We start from the raw sequence: 12544 nt of genomic DNA, 5'->3' as shown, positions 1-12544 counted from the left end.
GGGAAAAGGAGACGTTAGTTGACATTCATTTATGGAAGGACCGCTTAACCGGTCTGCGGCGACCGAAACGGAACGCTGCTGCATACGACGGAATTGCCGCTGACTTACGATGTGGCGGATATGACAGCACCCGCGCCGGGTGCTGTCATATCCGCCACATTGTAAGTCAGCGGCAATTCCAGCGGCAATTTATTTTGTGTCGAATCTGCGCCAGATTCCACACAAAAATTCACAACATGACGCAGGTGTACCAGGTAGTAAAACTCAATTACTTGCCTTGTTTGGTATAACGGATGTCAACCGTGGACGAAGGCAGTGTGAAATCCAGTTGTTCTGACTCTTTATTGCTACAATACATACCTACCTACGTTAGGAATTTTTTTGCAGGATGTCTGCACGTTCTCCTCTGCCGAGAAAGTACAACTGCGCACGACAACGTTGAGCTAAAATTCTGCTAAGCTCTCCAGTGTGATATAGCGCCACGACACCGGGAATTTGAAAGCCTTCCACAGCTGCACTGTGTCATGAATACTTGTGCAACGAACTATAGAGGCAAATTCTTGCAGCAGTATACCTGAGCTGTTGTATACTGCTGCACCATTCTTCCAAAAAGGAGGCATTTCAAGTGTGACACGTTTTTCTATGAGATTCGAATGAATATCTGGGAAGCCCTTGTCTGCCATGACCATGCCACCTGGTTCAAGAAGGTTCAGAATACCACAGTTTGCAGCTATGCGTGTATCACTAGCCCTTCCACCATATGTAGAAGATACAAACGACACTAGCGCACTTGGACTAATACAAACCTGAAATTTCATAGTGAAGTCATGTTTTTAATGACTTCAGATGTTTACATGGTCTGAAACTGTTGTGGGCTGTTCAATGGGCACCTCAGTGCAGTCAATAATGACCCTGCAGTTAGGATAGGTAGCACGGAATGTTCCTGGCATTGTTTCTTGAACGATATCCCTTGAGAACCCACCTTACCCATCCCCATGTCTTAGAACTTAATGAGTCCAGTACCCAGTAGAACGTACGTGATGCTGTCGTTCTGTGCACACTGAAAATGCAAGTGCGGAAAACGTCAAGCCATGTTTCAGCTTCATAAGAAACAGAAGCAGCTTGTCTCCTATGCTGAGGTCCATGCACCGGGCATCTCTGGTCTGAAAATAATTGTGGTACAGAAAATCAGGGTGTCGAACCGAAACGTTTTTCGTTCCAGTTCTATCATAAACGGTCCGGAACCGGGTCTGCTCCGGAGCAAAAAAATAACGGTTCATACCGGTTTTAACCGGTTCAGCTTCTGGAGGGCATATTCATTTAAAAAAATAAACAAATCAATATTGCAAAATGTAAACCCGTTTATTCCGCATACATGGTATTTAATATTAATCGGCAGCTGTAAAATTAATAGCTCCTGGTTCCTGTAGGTGACTCTCTGTTCAAATAGGCTTTCTCCTTTCTTGAAGCACATGATACAGACGGACTTGTTTGCCGTGATGTCATACGCAAAGTACTTTCTTGCTGGATTGGTGCGATCGCGTCCCATCCGAATGCCTGTTGCTGCTTCCTCGCCAGCAAGCACTACCGCACGAGTACGACGCAAATAGAGGAACACCTTCACTCACAAACGCGCTCGACGGCTCCGTTTTCTTTTCTTCGTGACCTGTCCACAAAAGAGGCGCCACTTCGCACGCGCTTGCCCTGCCCTCGCGTATACGTAAATGTATTCAACTTAGCTGCTCTCAAACAAGGGACGCGTTGCGCGACATTACCGATAGAGAAGCCGTTATGCACCCCCCCTGGGTCGCTGTTTAGTTGAGGAGAGTTTGGGCGGATGAAATTAAAACGAACACTGCGGCACATTGGTAGTTTTTTCTTTAAATTCCGTGTTAGCCGCGCGAAGCAACTAGGTACATTGGTAGAGAGTCACAACCGGTCACATGTACCTCTAAGTCGATGTGCGTGAACGATAAAGCGTTACAAAGGGAGCCTAAGGGTCATAGTATACCGACATACAACCCACCCACCGTAACCGTAACCCTCGTAAAGTATCCATGACTTGACCTCAGAACACACGACGTCAGTTTCATTCGTCTATTCGTAGTCCAAACCGGCGAAGTTTTTCTTGAACCGAAAACCGTTAAATAAATTTTTCAGTTTCCCTTCTGAGCGAAAAACAAAAAAAAAAACTTATACTGTTTCGATTCCGTTCCGGTTCGCACCAAAATACCTTTTTGTTTTTGGTTTTCGGTTCTGGTTTTCGGTTCGCTCCGACACCCTGTACAGAATATAACACTTAGAAACACCCTGAAACAGAGGTATACTTGAAGTCATAGCCACAGCATGAAACAGTAAATGTTGAGATAGCATTGGAGTAAAAAAAAAAAAAAATGCTACTGAGTTACGGGCGGGGGGTATATGTTTATTCACACAAAAAGGAAATGAACGCGTAGTTTCAAGCACGGGGTTTGTACAGAATCAACTATCTCGCAAGCATGAAAAAGAAGGGAAAAAATGCACGCTCCGCAGCGCATCAGTCACTGAGGACAATTGCTCCAAGTTCTAATAATACAGGAAGAAAACTGTGTGCATCACGAACATAAGATTGCAAAATGTGTCTATTGATTAAAGGTACTAAAATTGCATTGCAGTGAAGTAGATGTCGGACAGGTGAGATGGACTAAAGATGAAATTAATTGAGAACAGTAACAAGGATGTGAAAACAAAGCAATAAATAGAACATTGGGTGCAATAAGACTAACCGGTGTCAGGAATTCGAGGAGCAGCATGAACACAGCAAACGAGGCTCCTCCGAAGTCCCTCAAGATGCTGTCCTTGTCGTCACATTGCAGCAGTGTTGTGTAGCCACGAAATCCCCTCGGTTGTAATCCTGTAAGTATTTGAGTGTCTACACCCACATCACGTTTCTCAGGGGCAGCCAGAGGTTCAACATCAGCCGTGTTTGACACCTGTGTCGATAAGGCATCCCCCATCACAACACAACACATGAGAAGTATGCCATGGTGTGGCAGGGTAGTTGACTCCTCCAGACAATGAGACATGACATTAGCTGTCCTTTTCATAAGCATAATGCACACTTGAATCATATTCACTGTGAGGGAAAGCTTAGCCGAGTTAATTTCGTGTACGTATAACCTCAGATTTTGTTTGTGAAAATCCGGGATAACTTTTATTTTCACACGAGAGGCATCTGAGAGATCAGTCTCCGCTTTGCTTGAGTCATGACTGTGAAGCAAGCCCTGAGACAAGGAGTTCAGACAAATTCTCGTTCCTCGGGAATCACCCTCCCTGTGTTTCTCGTTTCAAAACAAATGATTTGTTCGGGTTTATGCGGAAATTTTTGGAGCTGTACCTCGCACACTGTTGCTGTGACATTTACAAATGGCTCGGTGTCCGTGGGTGACGAAGGTTGTTGGCCGTACTTGTAGACTTCTGAGCCACACGACTCGACTGGCTTGGACACACTTCTCTTGTGCCTACGCAAGAAATAAGCCGAAGATTTCCACCATAAGAACAATACTATGAGTACCAAAGCAGGACAATTATGACACGGAATTATATCTAAATCAAAGCTGACAGCTACGTACCTTTCGTACCTGCTAGCTGCCCCCCTAATTTGTCTTCCGTACTCTGTAGCGAGCAGGGAAAATGCTTGGCGCGTACGACGGAGATGACGGACCTTTCGACTGGACACCACCGTAAAAATGTTCACTACAAATACGCGAGTGCTCCGTTAGCGCCCAGCTTAATTTGTCAGAGCTAAAACAGAGTGAACGACCTGTTCGATTGTGTACATAAGACTGATCTACATGCGTAGCGACTTACTTGCAACGGCGAACAGCACAAATCTGCTCCTGCCTCTGAATGCACATAACACGGTCTTGTAGGGAAGCTAAAGAAGCCTGTTCCTGGTGGACATCTGCTGTACGTGTTCGTACAATCCACAAGGCAACAATTCTTGTTGTTTGTCATCGCGAAGCGCAACTTTGCAAAGCAGGCGAACGGCAGACGCAATCTCTAGGCGTCTCTCCCGAGCGATAGCCGCTCACTCCAAGAGGAGACGCCACAAGCGCAATGCACAGAGCCCATGGAGGAAGGAAACACAAGAAGCGGCTCTTCGCGCCAGGCACAGGGGTGACACAAACCCGCCATTGTTGTAACTACCCTCGAGCGGGTGCTTTTGGCAAAACTGCCATCTTGTCCTGGTCGCACGTCATAGAAAACGTCATTTTCAGGTCATGTGACTTTGTTTATACGTCGTTTTACCGCTTACCGACATATTTTCGTCGTCATAACACCAAGAGATTACCGTATTTTGCCAGCGTAAACTATGTGGTGCTTCTTCCGCAACATGGTAGCCCATTTCTCCTTAGTTTAATTAGATGGCATCGGCTCGGTAAGTCTTAACGCGCAGTCGTCATCACATCTTTGGAAGTTGTCAACAATACGAGGCTTTATGTGTAAAATTGCGCGTTTTACTGCGAGATTATCGGATACAAATAATTACCGTGATCGAAAAACACCCAAAACGTCGTCCAGAAACAACCGCATTGTTTACAAACGGTTTGGCCGCCGATCACGGGCGCCGCCATCTTTAAAGTCACGTGTACCTTGACGTTTGCTGTGACGTGCGACCAGGACCTGTCCAGGATGCATTGCGTTCGCCCTACACGCTTTCGTCTACGGAGCAATACATTGGATGCCACCCCTGTGGCGCCAGGCTAGCCACCCTCTAGCGGTCGCTCGAGTCAAAATCGCCATTGCTTCCTGTCCACCACGTGATCCCCTCTAAAGTTTCGGTTTTGCAAGGATTTGTTTCTCGCGCTGCTCTCCGTATGATTTTGCTTTTTGAAAGTAATTTATTGTGAAAATGTGAGCACCATCGTAGAAACGACGTATGGTAACGTGTTCCTGTCCCGGCTGCGGCTCTCGTTGAACTGCAAGCAGCTCTGTCACGGGAACACGTTTTGTTCATAAGTACACGGTCAGTTGTTTTAGTCGCATATGTGTGTTCGAGTCATCTTGAATTGTTCATTTGGGACCTCAAACTGTGCCGCAGATTCATTTCATATCTTCTGTTGTTGTACAAATTTGATTAATGGTAGTTTGAGTATGGCATTCTGTACCACCAACGAACGATTTGGCGAACGAACGAACGATGGCGTCAGCGCCTCTTTTCCCTGAGTTGTTGCATTAGTTGTTGCATTCTGTACCACTTAATCAAGGAACGTCATACGTTGGAACTAACCGTTGCCATACGTGATGTTTCCGGTCCCACGTAATCCTTTTGCGTTCTGCACACTGTGACTGGTCTTCTAATAGAACAGTAAACATTCGAACACACAGAAGTAACGCGTTCAACCATCTGCCATCTGAACTGTGACACAACTACAGCTCGCGTCGTCTGCTCTGTTGGCGCCATGCTGTCTGGAGGGTCACGTGAGCAGTCACGTGGTAGACAGGAGCATCCCAGAATGCAATGCGAAGTCGGCTACGCTCGTCCCGATGGAAAACTGTCGGAGGGGCCGCTCCTTGTGTTTCCTTCCTCCATGAAAGAGCCTATAGGGGGACTGTCTATTGTAGATACACCACGCCTTCATCAGTGGGCCTTCGGTGACATCCCGATCGATATCCCAGCAATCATTGGAAATGCATCCCCCCCCCCACTCCCGGAACTCCCCGAGTTTCTTTGCTAGTGACATATGCAAAATCAAAATCGGCACAGTCAGAGCTCAATCCCGGTCCTTCCCCAATCGCCATGCATGCAGCATACATTTGGTTCAGCCGTAGTCAGCGAGCACTGTACACGCGGTGCTGCGGCGCCTTGCGTTCTGCGCCCTCTGCGGGATGTTCTGCCGTCAGGTGTAGGACGTGACATTGGCGAAGTCAGGTGGGTGGTGTTCGAGCGCGTGAGATGGAGAGTCGTATCGTTGCGCTTATTACATCAAAGGCATCCAATCTATCAGAAGTGAGAGAAGAGGAGCAGCATTCTCACCACTGTGGGGCGGAGAAGAGCATTTGGGAGGAGACAACTTGGACTAAAAAAAAAGGAACGTTGCGGGTAGTGCTGATTGAACCTTGACAAAATACTTACATGTTGAATTCGTTTTTGGTGCTTGAATTTTCTATTAAATCGAATCGGTCCATTTTTTATGTTTTCAGTGCAATTGTTTCGGCAGTTGTTGGCGCAATTGGTATAGTGCTCTTACTGAAAATCCTGTCACTCATCTTGAAAATATCGCCGTGGGTATTTTGGAAACACGATTGAGAGTCGATATCTGCATTCGCATGGCAGCTGGCATCGTGAACGCGGAAAGCATCTTCAGACAGTTCTTGTGGTAATTCTACACTACGACTGCCAGCCCGAGGCAGCCCACCGTTTTCTATAGAGCGTGCCGGGCCGAATTTCTCTTCTATTTATTTATTTTTACTCTTCTTACTCAGAACCCTTCTTTAGTAAACAATCACAACAATGTGTGTGTAATAAAGACAAAAGATAGGGCAACATATTGCATCTACCATTGTTGAGTCACGTTGATAAAAATACTTTAAAGACACCTCATCCATATTACCTGAAGGATGGACATCTCCTATTGACAGCAAGTTCGTACCGTCCTGAGCAGTCAATTCCACAGTTAAGGGAATTCTACCTTTCTAATCCTTTGTCAGTGTTGAAGCCCAACAATAGCTATTCCGGCCAACTGGAAACCAATCGACATGCTTTATATGAATGTCGCGTTTTCGTGTATTCTGGACTCTAACGAGGCGGTGTACCCGGATCTAGGGTTGCCACCAGGCCTGTATTATACCGGCACGGCCGGTTATTTGCTCGCTCTGCCGGTTGCCGGTAGGAAGGTGATACCGGCAGCCTTTTGCCGGTATTTGTGGCTCAAGACCTTTCATAGGTGCTTTTGCGGGTTTTCCCTTCAACATTTCACTACAGCTTGAGTAAGTCTGGAGCACAGACCCAACTCCGCAGTCACCAGTAGTTTTCTTAGTTATTATTATTATTATTATCATTGTTATTCATTAAGTCTTGTGTTCGGAGGGGACAAGATCAGTGGTTGTGCAAAGCTGTTGGCGGTTGTGTCGAGCCAGCTAGATCTTAGGCCGTATACAACTATCATGAGACCGCCCGCAAAGAAGGGATTGTCTTCGTCGATGTGTTTTTCAAAGTAAGTGGCAGTCCAATCCGGTTGCTCCAGTACGATCCAGTGTAGAGTTCATGCCTGTTTATAGCAATTTCTAGCATCAATGATACAGCCAGACCCAGGAACATATAGGTTTCCTCGTATTATCTTGAGCGAGCAAGCTCTCTCTTTCTCTCTCTGTCCAGAGAGTCCACCTCTCACCCACTTCCTTTTCCCGCTAGTCTTTCCTACTTTCCATCTACTCCACCTCCTCTCCCTCAGCCGGTGTTTTTCACTACGAAAGGTGGCAACCCTACCCGGATCTGCTGTCCTGTGCAATTAAATCAACGGCATCCACACCGTCTGAGTGTCCTACTCACGGCTTGTGGGTGGCCCGTTGTAGAGCCGTTGCCCAAAGTCAGCGCAACACAACTATGTTTCTGCTCGTTAGGAAAACGCGCGTCCTCCTCACGAACCATTTGCAAAGTGAGCTGTTCGCCCTTGGTGAACAGGGGTTTCTGCGAAGGTGGCGTTTTCACCCTTCACTCTGAGAAAAAAAGGGGTCGAACGAGAGTATTAGGCAATTTTACACCCCTTGATGCAGTTTAACTCTCACCAAACACCATTGCAACTCCCTGTTTCTGCGTTTCTATGTTTTCATGCTCTAATAACTCCATTCAACCAGCGCTTTACTCCGTGGTAAGAGTTGAGCGCGAGGCGTCTTCATATTCTTGGACCATTTTCGTTCTTTTCATTGCGTAGTCTAGCAACACTGACATCGTGCGGTCATGGTGCGGTCGTTTAGCGGTTGGCCGTTGTCGTGCGGGAACTTGAAACTGTATCAATGATGTTCTCAAAGCTGAATAAGATTATCTTCGAAGAACAACGTCGGCGTGCTGAAGTGCAATGAATGCCATGACTACAAATCATGTGTCTGAGTGTCGTCCTGTATGTACTTCAGGTAAGTATGCGTCCTGTGTTACGTACACGAATTATGAAAATGTGGTATCTGTTCACAGTTATGCTTCCTCAAGAGAGTTTCTTTTCGTAAGTGGACCTTTGTATCCTAAGAAGTCTAACTTCTTTGAAGAACAGGAACCTCAAATTGACGATAAGTGAAATCGTATTTTGGATAGGACGCTTTGTTAATTAATGTGAACAGCATTGCAGAGTAGTCTGGCTTTGATGGAACGCACTGCAGATGACGAAGGTGGCAAGTTACCTAAAGGCTAGCATCACTGGGCATGTCTCTGGAATGAGAAGTCAACTGTGCAGGTTGTGGTAAGGAGGTACCCTGCACTGGTAAGTTTCAATGGGGTAGGTATTACCGCCGTTCTGTATTATCATTCACGTGTATCCTGCCGACGACAAGTGGTGTCAGTGCAGGGGCGGATCCAGTCCGTGTCGCTTTTGTTGTTGTTGTTTGGGGGGGGGGGGCGGTTTGTTTGTCGAAGCCCCTAAGTGTGTGGGGGGGGAGTGGGGGACACCGCTGCTAAACGTACTGTTTTGAGCCGGGGGGGGGGGCGATCGCCCAATCGTCCCTCCCCCCGGATCCGCCACTGCATCAGTGTTGAGTTCTAATGCTGTTGTTACTGTTTCAGATTTACGAGTCGTTTGCACGGCACATTGGGCAGACAGGGAAAAGAAAGTGCTGCTCCATCTCCACAAAAGATGGATGCACATTGCAAGGAAGACAAAGGGACTAGTTAGAGTAATGATCAGCTCATAAATGAGAATATATTGATGAACAAGATAGTAAGTAACCGACATAGCACCAAACACTTTTTGCACGCACAGACATGATTCAAACCACTCATTTTCCTAGCATAGTTTGTTTGGCATAAGAAATTGTTAGTTATGAAACTATTTGACTTATGATAACGTAACATATCGCCACTGCTCGGACTCCATTACCTATATTTATCTTGCAGATTATTACCCAGCATGAGTAATTCATGCCCTTGCTCATCTGCTGAAGGAGGTGCATCTGACCTTTTCACTTGTGTAAGTGCTCATCTTATTACAGGTGTTTTACAATAGATATATTGGGAAGTGTATACACACATCTATTTTAGGCAAGGTATTCTTGTAGGCTCCAAATTGTGAATTGCATATGACAGCAGTTTCTCATATAAGGCAACTACTCTTCTGCCAAGAAAAAAGAAAAATCTAAAGTACATGTACTGCACTTTATGCCTCAGCCAGATGCACTTCAAAAGGCGCGTCTCCCCCTGCTTTCTCATGAAAAAGCAGAAAAGTGGGTGCCGATATGCCAAATTCCTATGCACTGATATGTTAATGTATAGTGACAGATGACCTTCGAATAACTGTTTTGTTTCCTGTTTGTAGGAGTTGGAAGTATATGCCAGGTGATAGTTGCATTGGGTGTGTGGCAACCTTATAATGCAAGAATGTACTTATACCTGTGGCATTTTACCAGTTGTTTTCATAGGATCATATTAAGCACTGAAAGCTTCCTTTTTCTGTTCTTGCCAATTTGTATCACAGACACAATAAATGTTTCTTATTTAGATATACTGTTTTGCAACACTTATTTGCATGATCTTCAAGGTGAGGAGACGACTGGAGTAATGTGCACTCCAGGTGAAGGGCATAACTTTTATGTCTTATGTAGCATAACAGGAACTCCCCAGTGGAGTTATGCTAGCCTCATGAACGGAGTTACTTTTACACCCGATATGCTGGAGTAAATAGGGAGCTGTATGGGAGTAACTTTTACTCTGTACCATAGGAGTAAATTTTACTCCGTAGTTTCCGGAGTTGCAGATACTCTTCAAAAGGGGTGTTATTTTGCACCCCGGAGTTAGGACGTTTTACCCCCGTAAAGGAGTCGGTACGACTCCTTTTTTTTTCAGAGTGTTCCCTTCTTGTACGTGGCGAATGTGTCACCGTCACTTGTTGCCCCTTCCTGAACTGTGAATCTCATTTCCTTTTGTCTTCTCGCTTTCTCATCTGTATATAGTTACCAATGTGGCTGTGCATATTGACTGTACATATTAGTGTACAGTATACATATAAGCACACACACATACCTACACACCTTATGCATATCTAATCTTGTAGCTATGTACTGCTGTACTTGTCTGAAATCGCCTGTCAGTAATTCTACAGCCTATATTTCCTTGAATGCCCTCGAACATGTTGTTCGAATACTCTATTTAAAGGTGGACCACATGCTGCACGTGTTTCTTATTCAAAATAAATGATCTTGCAACACCTGGAGATTTGAGATGTTTTAAACCACGGGGTGCTTATTTCAGACAACCGTGCCGCAAGCAGTGCTTAAAGGAGTACAGAGGGCCATCCACAAACAAATTCAGATTAAGAGGTCTGATGAAAGTGTGTGTGTAATTTTACCGAATAGCGCGAAAGGTTTTGATGTGTGCAATTTGTTTCCCAGAAAAAAACTCGCCTAAACATGGCTCCGCGCGTGCACCCTTAACTCGCCACTCCAGGTATAACGAGGATGAGAAGGTATGATGCCACGTAACGGAGAACGTTATAAGGAGAACTCGTTCTTTTTCGCCGGGCAGTGGGGGTCAGCGCCTTGTCCCTTTGCCGCCGTAAACCAGTTTTGCCAGTTCTCCCGGAGAATTGGGGATAGAAGGAGCGGCTGAATCATTACCGAGCCAGGAGCAAGGCTTTTTCAGCACCCCGAACAGCCGAATAGCAGACGACAGCGGAGTAGCAGACAACATTTCTCTAGATCAATCAGCGAGAGTTCTCCTTATAGCGTCAGCGCGAGGTTCTAGGCAGATCACTGGCTGGTACTGCTCTTCACCGCCGTTGCGCAGGGTCGCTTTTTGCGGCGTACTTTAAATTCAATTTCTGCGATAATTATGGCTCTGTGGTGTGAATTACTTCGCATGGTGCATCTTACTGGCCTACTTAACAGTTTTATGGGAAGAAAACCGTGTGTTAAAAATGACTTGTGTGCTACTTTAAGTTTGTAGTTAGTGCAAGTGCGCTGTGCAAGTGCGTTTCTGCGCATGAGAGGAGGCAGTGAGAGGGAAGAAGGAGGGCGCCGCCGTAGCCAATGGGGCTTCCCGACTGGAGTAACCGGGAGAGGAGATATGCGCAGAACGCTCGGTTACTTGCAGGGCGTATAGCATTGTGTAGGTATTATATAGTTATCGTAGCATGTATTGCATTTAGTGGTAGTGGTGGCGCTGAAAGGGCTTGCCGTTGTCGGCCTCACAGAAGTGAGCAACGTCATTTGAGTGTGTGTGTGTCCCTAAACATGTCAAACGGCTTAAACTAGAGCACTGCACGAGCATAATTTTCAGGCCCGTTCCCGGCCCAGGCCCGGCTGCTACGGCCCGCTCCCGGCCCGGGCCCGACGTCTTCTATAGATTTCCAGCCCTGGCCGGCCCGTACCCGACTGTTTCCATGCTCAGGCCCAGTCCTAGCCCCCCTCTGCTCTATGTGTTCTCGAGGCCCGGAGGTTATTTAGATTTACTAAAGAGCACGTATGTATGTATGTAGTTAGAGGTTTTTTGGCGCAAGGGCTACTTAGGCCAAAGAGCGCCAAGTCACTAATGAAAAAATTTATGGATTATAACTACTAAAGAGCACAACGCAGCGAGGAAAAGGGGGGGGGGGTGACGTAGGGATTTCGAGTGGTCTGCCTGCCTAGATTGCCGGCACGTTGCTCGGGGGAAGGATGAAAGGGGGTGGGGGAGGGGGGAGGCGAAGAGGAAGGTTCACACGTCTGGTTCTACAGTTCCCTGCACTACAACCGACCGTAAGGGTCCATTGCCTTCAGAAAGTTCAGAAGGGGTTTTCTGTACGCAGCGGCGCGTGGGAGATATGTGTGCACCTTGCGGTTCAAGAGAAACTGATCTCCGCTCTACTGCGCATGCACCGGTGTTAGTTCCCCTTTCTCGAACTCTCACGCGAACGAAATATGTCAGAACGCCTAATCTAACTGACCCTCGTGCAGGACTCTCACACGAACCGAATATGTGAGAACACCTACGCGGCTGCTACTCTCTTGCTTGGGTGAAGCGAAGGACGCTCCTTCTGTTGCCCAAATCGCCCAACTCCTTTCGTCTTATCAGCAACCATCTCAGCGCGCCCGCCACACCCATCGTCCCCAAATGTGTGTGAGTGCACGTGTGAAATCCAGACCCATTACACGAAATGAGCATGATCACATACGAGGGGCGTTCAAGTCACTCCGGGACTTTCTGCCTCCTGAGTGTACAAATGGCTCGCGCTACTTCTTTTTCGTCATTTTCACACGCGACAGGCCTCCGCGTTCACCACGTAGTGGTACAAAGTTTGTGCAAAACAGAAGACACATGCTAGACAAGATGACAGACAACGAGGTGAGCGCGCACATCGAACAGCGAATTGCCATGAAGTTT

At 46.6% G+C, this 12544-nt stretch overlaps 1 long non-coding RNA gene across 2 annotated transcripts; it reads right to left on the bottom strand.

Moving 5' to 3' along the window:
- Window positions 1-335: 335 nt before the first annotated feature.
- LOC135373057 (uncharacterized) lies at window positions 336-4015 on the bottom strand. 2 transcript variants are annotated; one of them, XR_010416247.1, is made up of 5 exons: window positions 3850-4015; window positions 3612-3735; window positions 3377-3500; window positions 2766-2893; window positions 336-1163 (listed from the first exon to the last, which is right to left on the bottom strand). It is a non-coding gene; the product is annotated as an uncharacterized LOC135373057 (long non-coding RNA). The 2 variants fall into 2 exon arrangements; XR_010416246.1 differs by lacking the exon at window positions 336-1163 and having other exon boundaries at window positions 2522-2893.
- Between the last annotated feature and the right edge of the window lie 8529 nt (window positions 4016-12544).

Source organism: Ornithodoros turicata, unplaced genomic scaffold (assembly GCF_037126465.1).
Source record: "Ornithodoros turicata isolate Travis unplaced genomic scaffold, ASM3712646v1 Chromosome20, whole genome shotgun sequence".
Lineage (NCBI taxonomy): Eukaryota > Metazoa > Arthropoda > Arachnida > Ixodida > Argasidae > Ornithodoros > Ornithodoros turicata.
The sequence above is the reverse complement of the archived record's forward strand: the minus strand, read 5'-3'. Positions and strand labels throughout refer to the sequence as shown.